A 16,333-nucleotide genomic window follows, 5' to 3' on the forward strand; every position below is an offset into this window, starting at 1 on the left:
CGCCGGCGTCGGCGGCGGCGGCGGCGTCGGCGTCCGCAGTGCTCCTCTATATTTAAAGAAGAAACAGCATCCGGCCCCAGGTTTCGATCCGAGGACTTTGCGGGCCGCAGCCCGACGCTCCACCGAATAAGCTACGGACGCGACGCTGATATTGTCAGTAACGCGCCTTATATCTTTAACGCATTCAAACTACGTCGTCAGCGGCGTGCGTTGGCGACTCAGCGGCGTTATAGCGGCTTGATAACTGCGTGGTGTACACGTGATACTACAAACCCGATGGAAGAGATGGAAGAGAAGGCGGCGAGGCGGTGGGCTGCGGGGGCCGAGCGCAAGCGCCGCAAGCGGGCCGACAACCGTGCATTCGCACTTTCACATTCTCCCCCTCGGGGAAATGCGGGGGAATTTTTTCGCGTTCACCATCTCCGGTTTGCCGTTACTTCTGCACCACGAAAGTGCCGCGGTCATCATCGGCGTCGTCTCCAGATTACAAGCAAATCATACGCCTCGATGCTACGCCCCACTATACCCTCTCCACCTCAACTTCGACACATCAGGCGTACTGCTACTACACGGGCCCGCTCACGTCGTGGGACGATACCGTTACTGCGCCCGCCCTTCCAGACCCGTCCCATCACCTGCATTAATGTGGACATGCGCGGCGGCGTGACAGCGGACCAGCCGATTTGTGCTGCAGTTCGGCCGCTACTCCACTCCAAGCCCAGGCCACTCACCAGAAGCCACAATGCGCTCCCGAAGCCCCTAAGATGGCAACTTGGGCTGTCAACGCTATTTCGGGCCTGACCAGAACGACTGTATGATCTTAGATCCCTTTTCACTTGGACTACTTAAGGAACTCTGACCGTTGACACACCCTGTACATAGCTTTCATTGCTAGTTAGTTGTTCCTGTTCTTTTCTTTTGTCGCGCTCCGCGCTATTGTGGGGAGCCCTGTAGCGGCCACTTTGTCATCAACAGCAAGCCCCCACCATCATCATAATCGGCCGCTGCCTCCATCGTGAGCAGCGCGTGGTCTCGACACACGGCGAGCCACGCGGCTCAGAACATGATGGCCGCCGCGCTGCTCGGCCGCACTCCACGGGCGCTCCCTGTATTCTCGGCCCATGTTGTCGTCCCCACTCAACTCTAAATAAATGTAGGCCCTGCCGCGCTGTCTCATCGGCCGCCTGTATAATTTATTGGTTGTTTTTACTGCCGGGCCATGCCCGGCTGTGTTATCTGCGTTCCAAGCAAAGCGCGTCATGCATTCTTTATTTTTATGCCGCAAGGGCTATCACATTCAGATAAGCAGCGTGTTTCGCCCTAACGTCGCTAGCCCAGAATAATCTTCTGTGATCTACAATGTTCTGGATGTGTATCGACAGTTCCAGAAACCCTCGCAGCACCGAAAGATAAAAGCCTGCAGAGGAGACGCCGCGCCATTTTGTTCGACGACACTTGCGTGCTCAAGTCACTTTGTTGACCACTGCTTCGCCGCCTCTGTATTCTTTTGAGTTGTTAGGGGAGCACAAGTTCGCTCCAATAAGCTTGTTTCTCCTACCAGACGACTTTGTTGTCCTTGGCTTCGTGACAATATTTACACAGACACACTTTCAGACTGTCGGCCGCGCTCAAACGAATGAATTGAACACTCTAGGCAAACGTTTTTCCCTCGGTAAGGTAGAGGAAGGTGCTGCAGGCACCCTTACGCACACCACCACTTCCCATCTGCTGAGGAGGTTTCCTTACTACACTGTGTGTCTGTAGAATACATATCCCCACCCTCAAAAGATGTTCCACTACTCCACTTAAATCACCTCCCGTAGATGCCCCTTCGGTTGAACGTACGGCAACCTGTTTCCGCGGTATGTGGATGCCCGTGCCTTTTTCTGCCTAAACAGCATCCTTACAACTTTCCCGAGCTCGGGAGCTGCACCCTTTATACCTCATGCTTCTCCGACCTGCTTTAACTCATGGAGTGGTCTAGCAAGCCTTATGGGGTTCTACACTGAGCACGACACCTCCAAAGATAGAGATTGAAAATTGTGCTTTTCCTGTACTTTTGCGGTATGCATCCTTGCTGGTCTCTGATGGTCGTGGGGCCGTCTGGGAGGCCCAGTGGGATGATGGGAGTGTATTCGGTTGTTTACGCAATGCACCCATAGGACCCTTTTCGGAAATACAGAAACGTCGCAAGAGAGGTCAATAATAATGACAGTGTGGTGATGTTCCGCGTGAATGGTAGCAGCTAGTAGAAGTACGACCGTATGACAAATGCCTTTGAATCGCCCGTGAACCACGGTACCGTGGAACATCACGTAACACTCATAGTCTAATACCTAATGTGCCGCTGTTGTAGGTACACCACATTGAAGACTACTTTGGTGGGTCATCGCCGGAGATTTTGGGGCGGAGCGCAAGGAAGAAGGCGGTGTTCGTTGCATGACGGGTAACCAAGGTCGGTGTGCCCCACTGTAACCCTTCCGGCACAGGAGGGGTCACCTCCTCAAGATGCTTTACAAATTTTGTACAATATAAATATGTTTATCCTTCTCCTCCTCTACGTAAGCAGTACAAGTGGCATGGTTCCGAGCGTCTCGTGAATATCCGCGTATTTTATAAAAAAACAGCTAAGCTCGTTGAATGCTGACTCTTTTGAGAAAACAACATGCATCCCCTATAGGATCGTTTTTTGCAAATGCTGTCCAAAGGCGACAGTTATACCTAAATATTTAATATTTATTTGTTTACAAGATCCGTACATCGCCACAAGGGCATTTTTGTAGGGGGGACATGCACCTTGTCCTCAGCAGAGGACAGAAATACGTTTACAGATTCATACATGTTTTCGAGAGGACTAATTTATATTGGTTAAAAAAACGAACACCACATTGATCATAAATGGGAGAAAAAGAGAACGTTGCTTTGTAGGCTAAATTTTTTTTTCTGGCAGCAAATTCAAGTCACCTATTGTTATTCGGAAAAAGAAGCTACCAAAATGTTTGTTTTATGGTAATACCCAACCACTTTTGCGAATTATCATGACGAAGTGATATTTAGTTTGCCTCCAGGAGATACTGTCTTTTGTTAATACCGATGTGATTGTAGTAAATGAAATGCGAAAATATTAATCTTTATTTTTAATGTCTGAGGCAGCTTTATTTGCCGAGATGCTACAAACAGGGCCGTAATTCTTGGCAACAAAACACGCTGCCTCGTTTTGCAGCTTTTCCAATATTTCTATAGTATAGTGTTTGTGTGGGTCCCACACCACACACGTATATTCAAGTGTAGATAAAATGCCGTGTTTTTTCCCTTTTCTGGATGCATCATTAAAGTTTGTAAGGAAAAAAATAGAACATTCTACTGGCTTTTGTAATGATGTACTCTACATGCCTAATCTATTTTAGTTACTGAGTTAGGTATACGCCTAAGTATTTCTATTCCTTACCGCTATTTGTTATTGTGTCTCTCTTATAGGTTCTTGGTCTTCTAGCTGACTTTTGTATGAACTGGAGGTGATTACATTTCTCGATATTTCGTCTCATTCCCCATTCATCAAACCACTGAGCTACCATTTTCACTCCTTTTTGTAGCCGGTATGTGTCGCTTAGCGAACCCTTTAGGTAATATAAACGTCAGAGAATAATTTGACTTCAGACGTAATGCTTCCTTTTCGATAATTTATATAAACTAAGAAGAATAATTGGTCCCAGTACGCTACCTTGGAGTGCGCCAGAAGTCACCGCAACAGAGATAGATTTCTGACATTCAAATCCGTGTATTGCTCGCCGCCGCCCAGGTAGTTGCGTATCCAATTATAAATTTTGCTGTTAATATTCCGGGATGCCAGTTTATTAACCAGAAGTTTATGAGGTGCAGTATCAAAAGCATTTCTTAAATCTTGAAAGATTGCGTCTACTTTTGTAATATCATCGAGGGCCTGTGATAAGCAATGCTGAAATTCTAGAATTGAATATTGAATGAAATCCACTGCGCCCTGCTGAGATGGTGTGAGGTAAATGATGGAGCTGGGGTATTGAAATATTGCACTTTTTTAAACTTTATTCTAAGATTTTGCTACAAACTGAAGTAAACTAAATTGGTCTATACTTTTTTACATTTGTTTCTATCCCCGGACATAAAACAGGCGTTATATTTGCAAATTTCCAGACTTCGGCAACAATGCCTGACTACAGTGAAATTTTGTAAATAATAGCTAAATATCTTGGAAACCGTCATGGCACTCCTTCAGTACAAATGGCTACAGCCCATCTGGATCAGATGCCTTCAAAGTGTCCTGGCTGGGTGATTTCCGCCCCGTTTTAAAAAACGAGATTTTTGTAACAGTAACCAAAAGGAAATAAATAATGCCCCACCCTAAAACAACTTCTTTTCTTAGATATACGACTTCGTATTAGAGTCTCAGAATTGAGTTTGATAAGGGGTTGTCACAAAGTTTTTGCGTTTATTATTTGTCGCATTTAAACGTCGTCGAACACAAGTCAAGTGAAGTTTTTCATTTCCAACAAAGTTTGTTTGGGGTCGCCGAGGCGAAAGCAGTCATAGACCACTTGAAAGTGCGTGGGGGCCCGTACACACAGCGAGACATCTTAAGTTACAGTGGCATGAAAGTCATGCTCAATGAAATTACAGCAATGATCGTACAATGCACATGTTCAAGAAAAAAACATTTACAAACATAGTAACAGATTTTTTGAAAGTTTCCGCGGAAAAAAAAATTCTCTGTCATACACTTCTGCAAGGTACAAACACTTCTGGAATAGGAAATGCACGTGTGCGATAGGACTGGAAGAAAAAATTGGCGGTGAACCAGAAATATTTACACTTGTATCGAGGGCGTGTAAAGCGCGGACAACAAAAAGATGCCACAATCAACAAAGGCTGCACTATAGAGCCAAATTTGTAGCCGATACTACGGGTTTTGAATGGAATGCTCGCGCAACCGTCTTCGAGAAAGTGTGTTAGCGCGAATGCCTTTCTCTTCCAAGCTATTCAGAATGAAAGGCGATCGGTGTGTTAGTTATTGTAGAAGATAATTCGTGCGCCGGCGTGGAACAAGCCTCAAGTCAGGAGTGCGGGTGCGTGGATCACTCTCTTTAACTCTAAGATTAGTCAGAGGTTTCAAGAAATCTTAGAAATTTTTAGATAAAAAGTAGGAATGAAGTAACCTGAAATCAAAAACGTACTGAAATCAAAAACACTTATAATGGGATATTCCGGGAACAGATGAGCGGTTGTGTGTGAGTACGCTGCGTAAGCTATGGAGCGCAGTCTTTTTTCTACAGCAAATTAATAAAGGTCGGTTCGCAATAGTAGTGGTGCCCCAAAGAAGGGTGCATTAGTTTAAGTGGGATGTGAATAAAGCATAGTAGATTTGTAATTTAGCTGTTACACGATAATGCTCTTCCACACTGTGCATCCTGGCTGTTTGAAATTTTATATCGCCTTAGGTATTTACCAGCAGTACAAAAAATATACAATCGTACTCGTCTTTCCTACATTCTTACCTTCTGCAGAAATACAAATGCTGACAGGCTATTTTCACTTCAGAAGAAAGCTTTCAAAACCTCCTGTATTGCAAACACTGTTCAAGAACCGATTATTTTATAATTCTTTCATATATTACCATTATCTCAAAAACCCTTTTCTTTTGCAATTTTGAGGTACCGTATCATATACTTTCAGAGTTACTAAAAATAAATGACGAGAGGTGTAGCCAAGAATTTGTGGAAAATTATTACACTGGAGACGTGGCCCAAACACATTCTGGAATAGGAATGGGAATATGCTTCCAATAGATAATAAAAATTATTATTTTTTTTTATTTACAGATACTTCAGGCCCTTCTCGGGCTCATGCAGGAGTGAAGACAAAGAAATACATCGGCAGAAATTCAACATACAACGCCACAATACATCAGTGTTGCTTGACGTAATTTTAAAACGTACAACACACATAGGCGGAGGCGCAAATATGCTTACACAATCGCTTATGGGAAAGAAATGAAAATGATGATGTATTCGAATTTTGAAACAACACTTCAGCCAAAGCTTATATTATCAATACGCTGACAAAACGCTTCTAACGCTTCTAAACGCTTCTAAACGCTTCTAAAGCTAAATTCTGTACTCTTTCAATTTTACTTATCAAGTATTGTTGGTAAGGGCTCCAAATGACCTCAGCGTACTCCAACATAAGTCGTACTAGTGCTTTGTAAGCATTTAATTTCACAGCAGGAGGGCTATTGCGCAACTTTTTTTTCAAAAATGCCAATTTCTTAAGTGCACCCTGACAAACGCTATCAATGTGCGTTTCCCAACTAAGATTACTTGTAAGTGTGACGCCTCAATATTTAACCTTATCAGATTTGTTGTTGGTAGCATTACCTAAACAATAAGTAAAGCCGAGGGGCCTCTTTTTGTTCTGAATGTAATAGAAGTTGTCTGAGTAGCATTTATTCTTAAACCCCACTTTGCACACCAGGTCTCAATTGAGTACAAAGCATTGTTTAATTTAGTTTGGTCACCTCGAGTATTAACAGCTGTGTATACCACGCAGTCGTCCGCAAATATTTTAATATGGATAGGGGGTTCAACAGTAAAATAAATATCATTTATATATTTTTAAAAAAGTAGACGGCCCAGTACAGAGCCCTGTGGAACTCCAGAGTACACGTCCAACTCTTCGGAGATACACTCATTAATGGCGAAACACTGTGTTCTATTTCTTAAGTAACCTTCTATCCATGCGACTACTTTTCGTTCAATGCCAATTGGGAGTAGTTTCGTAATCAGATCGGGAGGGGGGACGACATCGAACGACTTTGACAAATCTAGAAATATTGCGTCGGTTTGACCATTTGTAATAAGTGTACTAAATAAATCATCTGTTATTTCCGATAGTTGGGTAAGGGTTGGTAAACCAGACCTAAAACCATGCTGTTTAGAATAAAACAAATGGTTGTATTCTAGGTAAGTAATGATGGCCTTAGAGATAATATGCTCAAATAGTTTACAACAAGTGCTCGTTAAGGAAACTGGCCTGTAGTTGGTAATTTCTAGAGGAGAGCCAGATATATGGACGGGAATAATTTTTGCCGGGCGCCAGTCGTCGGGAATAGTTGAAGTGCGTAAGAACATAACGTAAATTTGATGTAGATATTTAGCTACCCATGCAGCATATCTACTTAAAAATGTATTAGACAGTTGATCGAGGCCAGCTGATTTCTTCACGTCTAGTTTATGCAAAAGGCTGAGGACATCATCCTCGGTTATTTCTACTTCAGGCAGAGGACAATCCAAATCATATGACGTCAGCGCACCGTGCGAAGCTGTCCGGGTGAACACGGATTGGAAAAAGGCATTAAATTTGTTAGTAATGGTAGTCGCATAAACAATACTTTCGCCTGAAATATTTATCTCCGAAGTGCGTTGTTTATCTTTTGAGAGATAGCGCCAAGACTTTTGGGGTTGGTTGTTCATGAATGACTTCAGAGTAACGGAAAAGAAATGCTCTTTTGCCAATCGCGTTTTTTTCTTCAGATTACAAATAAGGCTTTGTAGGTCACTTGTGTTACCACGTTTGCGACGTCGCTTAATTTTTCGTTTTCAATGAATCAATTCTCTCGAGAACCAAGGGTGTTCTCTATTAATGCGTTTTCTTTTTAATGGTACATACTATCGCTCACGAAAGAAAACAATTTCTTTAAAGTCTGACCACATTTGTTTAACATCCGTGATTAGGCTAAAACTAACGAAGCGCGATTCCAAATATTTTAAGACAGCATTGTCGTCCGCATGAGTGTAGTCTCTGACAAGAATTTCTGACGGCTTAGTAAAAGAACGTGTACCCGAGACAGGACATGACAAAGCAAGCAACTTGTGATCGGAAATCCCGTTTTCAACACTAACGAATGAGCCTTGAAGAGAGCTACTAACAAAAGCCAAATCAAGGAGTGACGAGGACGAGTCAACAACCCTAGTAGATTCGAAACTAGTTGGTGTAAAGAAAAGTTGAACACGGTCGTGAGCAGTAAGTCAGCACTTTTGGACTGTTTGCCATCATGGGATAAGTCAGACCAGTTTATACCCGGGAAGTTGAAGTCTCCTGTAACTATAATATTCGATCTGGAATTTGTATTTTCTGCAAGATAGTCCTACATGGCTTTTAAATATTCGTGGGAAGCATTCGGTGGTCTGTATACGCCACCCAGAAGTATAGTTTTGCCAAGAAATTTAAGGTTACACCATACTCTTTCGTGGCCACAAATGCCACCCAAAATAGTGAAACCAATGTTGTTTTAATGGAGATGGTTACTCCCCCACCCCGCGATTCTTTGTCTTTACGAATAAGTTTATAAGTGGAGGGTACGACGTCCGAATCCTGCACACCTGCATGCAACCATGTTTCTGTAATTACTTAGACATGAGGATGATAACAGGATATTACGTCTTCGACTAAACCAGCTTTATTCAGATTGCTGCGCGCATTGAGCGAAACAACTCTGAGCACTCTGGTTACAGACTGTCATTTTTTATCTCGCCTTCGCTTGGTAACACGGGCAGGCGCAGCTGAATCTGGTTCAATCCGCTCCTTCGCAGCAGGCCGCGTGACTTCTACCCGGCAGTTTAGAAGCTGGTCCCAGGTGTACACTTTGTCGTCTACCTTCAATTTATTAAAAGATAGTAAAACCTTCGCCCCATTAGCCTTTTCCTCAGCTGCAGAACACCACAGCTTACCGCCCAAGTCACGTAGCCTTTTTGAGAAGTCCTCTGATACTGAAATCTCCGTTCCTTTTAGCTTAGCGCACGATGCCATTATATTCATTTTCTCAGAAAAATCAAAAAGCCGCAGTATAACCGGCCGGGGTCTCTCAGCATGTTTGAAACATAACCTGTGAATCCGCTCAATTGATTTAACTTCTACGCCAAGTAACTCTTTAAATACCTCTTGCTCAACTCTGTTTCGCAGGGATTTGCTGTCTTCGTTTGGTTCTTCACTTAAGCCATAAATTATAACATTATTTCTTCGACTACGATTTTCCAGGTCCTCGATCTTAGCTGACAGCTCTTCTACCAGTCCCTTTGTCTCCTTGCAGAGTGCCTCGTGCTCGGCCAGCTTATCCTCACATTTTTTTAAACGAGCAAGCTCCTTTTCCATCGAAGTTATCCTTTCCTGTACATTACCTATAGTTAATTCAACCTGTTTTAGATTGGCAGAAAGCGCGGTGAGGGTCTTATTGGTTTTTGTTTGCTCTTTTAGTATTTTCTTCAGAATTTGGCTATTTTCGCAAGCTTCAGACTCCGAATCCGAGGTCGTTCCAGGGTTTAGCTCTACGCCTCCAGATGTTAACAACACCAATTTTATAACATGCAAGCAATCACACAACGAAGCAAGCAGACTCTGGGCTTGGCAGCACGGTTAAGGTAAGTGAATCATCCCTAATTGAATACACAGAATATTTGTCACCAACCTGGGTGAAGAAATAGAAGTTCATGAGCATCCGTCCGTACGCGGTGCTGCCAAGCCCACTGAAAGGCTGCAGAAGCTGGCTCCGGGTTTTATGCCAAATCCGGGAAGTGTCCACTGACGTCCCACTGGTGGCGAGATGGTGGTTAAACAGCACTCGAGGCGCAGCCTGCCGCTCTATCGACGACGCTCCATCGAAGGAACACTCCAGCGCAGGCGCGATGAAACTTTTTTTGCGGTAAAGGAATGTCAGCCGGTCGCCCCACGATGGAATCCCTCCCAGCATTGCAATCGGGATTAAGAAATAGAAGTTCATGAGCATCCGTCCGTACGCGGTGCTGCCAAGCCCACTCTAACACAGAGCTCTCTATTTACTAACACAGAGCTCTCCTTGATCAAACAAGATAATATATGCATAACAGTGTGTTGTTCCAAAAAAAAGGAACCCACGATTTGTTAGTAATACTATTAATGGTGGAATTTTTAATTAAATCATTTGCACCAAATTACCACTATTGGTCAAGTGCAAAGAAAAAAAATACATTGTTCGTCTCAAATTGCCGCCATTGAATTTGAGATGGATGTGTCTCGTGCAGAGTGGCAATATATTTCTACTTCGTGGAAGTATATGTGAAGGCTTAGGGTTGATACCAAAAATACGTTAAATTATGTGATGTCTCTCTCGTGAGCATAAGTAAACCTGACAATTATTAAAACTAATATTTTTCAAGACAGTAAAATGTAATGTGTTTAGCATCACAGTTTTGTAGCTGAAATTAGTTCGTTACAAATAGTGTCATATTCTGTTTCATTCGGTATATAAGAAAACAGCAGGCACCCTTGTTCTCGGGGCAGTGCCACGCAACGTTACGTTTATCGACTATGAATGGCGCGAAGTAGAAAGGAAAGCGAAGGTTCAAAACTCCCTCTCCTTTGTGCTTCTTGAAAGAGTATTTTGTAGTCGGGATAACATGCATGTGAAGTCTCTGGAGGTTTTTTAAAATTTATATTCCTTCCACAAAAGCACACAGCCTAAGGCCAATTGCATTGTCAGCACAAAAATACTTTCGCCCTAGAAATCGCTGCTGGGGTTAGCGGATAATTCTCGCTATCAATGCTTTCGCATGGCACTTGCAGCGTAAGAAAATATTTCGGTATAACTTTCGTGCTTCCGTCTCTTGTTTCGAGCTCCGTTATTTAGGCGTTCTAAATATCCAAAGGACTTGGGTTTTATCCGTTTCCATTCCACCGCTGTAGTTACCCGTCATAAGGGGAAGAATTCACCGAATCACAGGCAACCGAGAATGGCTTACTTTACGGTACTCTCGCAAATTCACACTACAAGGTGTAAAGGCACGTTAGTATATAGCACTTCGGCGAGTTTCGTATATCCGGGTCATCGTCACAGGGAACTAAGTAACGCTTCCAGCTATTCATATTGCCGGCCATGTTTTCTACTAGCACGCATACGCTAGGTTAAAAACAAAGCCCGGGTTTTTGGACTACTGGTGGCTGCTAGAAGATAGGATTGCGTTGAAGGTGCTAATTTTAAGGAGCAACATTATTATACAAAAATAACGGGCAATGATCGTAAAACTATATGACGTACAACAGGTAAACGCTATTGTTATTATGAATAAAAAATATTATATTTGCATCTTACACACCCTGTGTGCTAGCACCCCACACGGGGCACTTTCCGAAATCTTGGTGACGGTATTGGCAACACCGCGGACCCCGAGACCCCATACTCACACGGTATTCTACCGTGGCTAGGATTTGCAAGGTGAAGGGCAGAATTCCCAAACGGTGGCCGTAGAAGCCCAGGTAAAGCTCCGGTGGACGGGCTCACAGGCGGATGGGCTGTTTACCAGGCAGGCCACTCCGGGACCTATCAAGCAATCAGGGTAAGGTTTTAAAAGAAAGTAACCTCGTCTCCTGCTTTTATACTATAGCATAAGGTACTGTCTAAACCCCGTAAATTGTTTAAAGGGGCGCACCTCAGTTTCTTTCTCACCACTTCCTAACTTTTGTCCTCAGAAACAGAACTACTCTCGCTTCATGGTGAAGAAATCGATCGACCAATCAAAACCTCTTGCTTCACAGTCCGTATTTCCTGTTTCAATCTTTCTTGAGGGTCGTGTTAGGCCAAGAAACATCAACCTGGTGAAATTCTTGTCTATTTAAGTAGCCAGGATTAGGCCGATAAACGTCTTGCTCAAACCCACATCGCCCATCTGGCCATACGAGTCACGCCCAACCGCAGTCTAACCAGCTCCCAGGGCGTGGTATCCGAACATGACCTACTGAATGAATGTGAAGCGGACTTGCTGGACGGCCTTCGAGGTCAAGGCGTTACAGCGGCCAGGCGAATAAGCATACGAAGGGAGGACAAACAAATAGCCACGAAGCACCTCATCCTAACCTTTGACAGGTATAGCCTCCATCATTGCAGATTTCGTGCGATGTCCAGTCCGGCATTACATCCCGATCCCGCGGCGCTGTTTAAAATTTCAATGGTTCGGGCTTGGCACAAACTCCTGTCGCGGCCGACGTATCTGCGTGAAATTCGCCCACCACAACCAGCCGTCCGAAAACTGTAACCTGCAGCAGTTTCTATATGTAAACTGCCAGGGTCCACATCCGGACTACTCAAAGAAATTCGAAAGGTTTAAGCTATAAAAGAAAATTTTCAACATCAAGGTAACTCAAAACATCCTTCCTAGAGGCGCGGAAGAGGTTCCAGTCTATTCCTCTGTGCAGTTCGCCGTGGGGGAGCGCCGTCTACCTTCGGTGGGGACACAGTACTGCGAGTGAGACTTTGTCCTGTCCCCTCCTTCCCCACACCAGGGTTGCCCCGGGTAGCCTAACCAACATGTGCACAGCTCGCTAAGCCAGCAGCGTTTGTGGAGACAACGACGGCTGGTGGGAGTGATGCTGCATCCTCCCCTTCCACTCTACCGTCCTAAACCCCGCGTGACGGTACGGAAGAAATGAAGACTGAGGAACCAGCGGCAGCTCCCACCCTCACTGCACCGCCTGTGCCATCCCAGGCGTTTCAGAAACCATCGGTGGTTGCGGGCCAGAAACGCATGCCCAAATGGGTCCGCGGTCCAAATGAGCCTGATCACTCAGGCACTACGAGGACATCCGAGGATGAAATGGAAGTCGCACCATTCTTGTCAGCGGTGTACCACAAGGAACGCGTCCCGATGCCACAGCCTTCCGACAAGCCAAAAAAGACCAGAGTGACAGCCCCGAAAGGCGACACATAAACATACACACTCCAGTAGCTCTCAGAATAAATAATGTGAACAGAAAATAATTCAGTGAAACTGCCCAGTCCTGCAGAAACACCTTGACCATGTTTACGAGATACTCAATGAGCCAAGTGTAATTTGTCTTCAAGAAACACATCTAAACTAAAACACACAAATGTCTTGAAAAGCTACCTGGTATTCAGGAAGGAAAGGGATGGTGGGGGTATATCATCAGGTGGTGTGGCCAGTATTGCCCGGAAGTGGTGGGCCTGTCAAACCATCGAATTACAGACTGTCCTTGAGGCTGTCCCCTTTAAAACCACATTCTTCAATAGGCTGAAAACAGTATGCTCTCTCTACGTCCCTCCTGATCTAATGCTTTCAAGCTACGATTTCGAGGGCTTGTAGATCAGCTGCCCGAACCTTCTATTCTTATTGGAGAACTGAATGCTCAAAAGTCGCTTTGGGGCTCCTCCCGCAAGGTGGGGCTCCTCCCGCTCTAGGTCGCCTAAAAGAGAAATTCCTAACATCTTCAGCACCATGCCTGTTCAACAAAAACAAGCCCAGATACTAAAATATTTCACGTTTTCACATTTATTTCCAACATTACAGTGTTGGGTGTCCACCAGGCGGAAAAGGGGTCAGCGGCCACGTGAAGGATGCCTGGCAGCCCCCCAAAACAGCAGCTGTTTGGTAACGGTAAAAACCATACACACGCTAATATAAACGTGCAATTAACAGATGTAAACATATGTCCAAACATATCTATGTACGAACAACAATACATAAATGTATGGACTCTTACGTATGTTCCTTTATAAAATTAATCATGCAATACATTAGGTAACAATAGAAAAAAATGAATGGACACAATAAATACACTTCTGAAATAAAACAGAACCAGTTAAAACTTATCCAAGGCATGTTACACTTCACTGTGTGAAACAAAAAGAAAGCAAAACAAGAATTAAAGACAGCACAACTGAACAAAAAATAAGACAAATAGCTATCTGGCTACAAAATATTTACGCAGATTTTCTGAAGCCGATACCATCTTTTTGAGATTTGTTAAGGACGGAGGGCAATGAGTATTGCAAGGACTGTACAAAATACTCGGCGCGCCGAAGGGGAACGAGCCACCTGTCACCGCTGCGTGTGCGAGAGTCGCTTGTTTAAAGAGTAATATTTCATACAGTTGTAATGAAGATTCTGAACTTTTCAATATAAAAAAATATGAATTAAGTACACGGAAATCATAGAAATTCCTCGCGCTAACTTTTTCATGTCGGGAAAACAGCGGTGCACTAGGGTCTCTGAAAGGGACATTTGAAATAAATCGAAGTGCTCTCTTTTGCAGGCGTAATATTAAATGTAGGCTTTGCATCGTAGTTATTCCGCCCCCCCTAGGTGTCAGTAGTTAATGTGGGTAGCAAAACGGGCGTGGTACATTTTTAGCTTAATGTCTTCTGGGAGAAAGTGGGGACATCGCGATATCGCACCAGCGGCGGATGACAGGGATCTAGCAAGCATTTCAACGTGAGACGTTCATGTCAGTTCTGCAGAAAAGGTGATACCTATTTTATATTTGGGGCCCTATTCTCGACTGCACAAATTGCTGGAAATTCTGGCAATTCGCCGGAAGTCTTTTCTGATGGGCTTTCAGTTTTGGTCACGTGCTTCCGGTTGACAAAGCGGTTGCGTGTGCTGTCGTCATTTTGACGTTTCATGTGGTTTACGGACACCAGTTTTAAAGTTTGCCTTATTTTTCTTTACTAAAGGCGCATAATTCTTTGCCGGTAATGGAAAAGTAGACTAAATGCAGCGGAAATGACAACGTAATCCCGTCTTTGATATTTAACAACAATACTGCTTGTAATACGCACCATTTCTGTGATTGGCTGAGAAGGCGTGACGCAATTTAAACAGTTGGCGGGAACAATTACGTCATGCATTGGCAACTTCTGTCTCCGTAAAATTGACGTAATGCTACGTAACAGCATTAAAATGGCGGTTGGATTTGTCGCAAAATAGGGCAAAAAATTTCCCCGGCTCACGGCGCCGTGAAATGTGCGGCAGTTCGCAGCAGGCGCCGTCTCGCATGCGCACTGTTTAAAGCATGTTTCCAACCGAAACAAACTATAGTTTCAACTTCTTCCAAGTCAGCGTTCATGGAACATACAAATAACTTGCAGTATTTTGCTTTTATGTTTGGCAATAAACTAAAAAAAATTGTTTGGCTTAACCACAGCATAAGAGGGCAGTACAAGCCTCTCCATGACAAAGAGAACCTAATCCATGGCATTTGTCCATACTCGTCCTAGTAAGTTGTTGGGTCACATGTTCGAACTCAAGAGAAAAATAGCAAAGAAAAGTGACTATTTGGTTCATAACAGCGCTGATTGAAGTCCAGCTTGACGAATGAGTGAAGCGGCGACATCGGTGCTCTGCGCTGTTATCAGGAATAGCGCTTCGCTGCTCTTATGTGTCATAGAAGCAATAATTACGGCCGTCTTTTTCTGTGATCACGCCATAAACTTGTAAAATAGCAGCAGACTATAGCGTGGCGGCGGTGGCGGCAGGGAAGGTTATAACTCAACAAAGCTTGCATTGAAGCAGAGAGCCCAGCTATGTTACTCAAACCAATTGAAAGAAATAAGTAGATACGGTAAAATTGTGTGATGTTCTTTAGCTCGACATACGCCTTTCGCTTGCTTTTTGTTCAACGTTACTCGATCGCCTTGTGGTGTTGACGCGAAATTTGACCTCAAGAAATATGTTTTTATTGTTAGCCTCAGTTACCATCTTAATTTTTATAGTACATGCCAAGTGGTTTTATATATTTCTTGCACAATATTTGATACCCTGGTAGCGACCTTTATGAGTAACTCGTCAAATTACACTGCATGTCGTCATAGCTATGGGTGCAGCCCCTCACTGATTGCTTACGTCGTGCTTACGCAAAAAAACATGGGCGAATTGCCGGCAATTTGGGCAGTCGAGAATAGGGCCCTTGTCAACCATTTTAACAGGCGCGCCCCCTAATGTTAATATACTTTCCACCTTTGTTGCTTTGTTCTTCGAATAAATGGGACTGCCTTAGTTTTACTCGCCTTAATTTTAAGTCCATTGGTGTTTGAGGATTCAAAAACAGCTTTTTAAGTGCTTCTTGAGCTTTTAACATGGTTTTCTCTATATTAGTGCCAGAAACAAAAAGACTGGTGTCGTCTGAATACAACAGACAGGTAGCATAACGAGGAACTTTAACGATGTCAGGGACATATGCATTCACAAGTAAGGGACCTAGAATACTTCCTTGAGGTACACCACAAGAGACTGTATTGAAACAATAAAAACAACCGCCTATTGCCAAGCGTTGCTGTCGACCAGAAAGATAGGACGTAAAAATAAAACTTTACACGCCGCGTATTCCGTAGTCATACAAATATTTAGTAATATTTTATGATTGAGATAGTCGAAAGTTTTGCTTTAATCGATAAATATGCCTACTTTGATTTCATTTTTTTCTATGTTGGCAATTATAAGTTCCTTGTGAGTTAAGAGCACCGTCTCTGTAGATTTGCGTT

The 16,333-nt window shown here is 43.7% G+C and overlaps 1 pseudogene; it reads right to left on the reverse strand.

The window, feature by feature from the left end:
- Positions 1 to 8,547: 8,547 nt before the first annotated feature.
- On the reverse strand, positions 8,548 to 9,517 carry LOC144160783 (uncharacterized; annotated as a pseudogene).
- Between the last annotated feature and the right edge of the window lie 6,816 nt (positions 9,518 to 16,333).

This window comes from Haemaphysalis longicornis, unplaced genomic scaffold (genome assembly GCF_048455015.1).
Source record: "Haemaphysalis longicornis isolate Haplotype H1 unplaced genomic scaffold, Haemaphysalis longicornis Haplotype H1 scaffold_11, whole genome shotgun sequence".
NCBI classification, from domain to species: Eukaryota; Metazoa; Arthropoda; class Arachnida; order Ixodida; family Ixodidae; genus Haemaphysalis; species Haemaphysalis longicornis.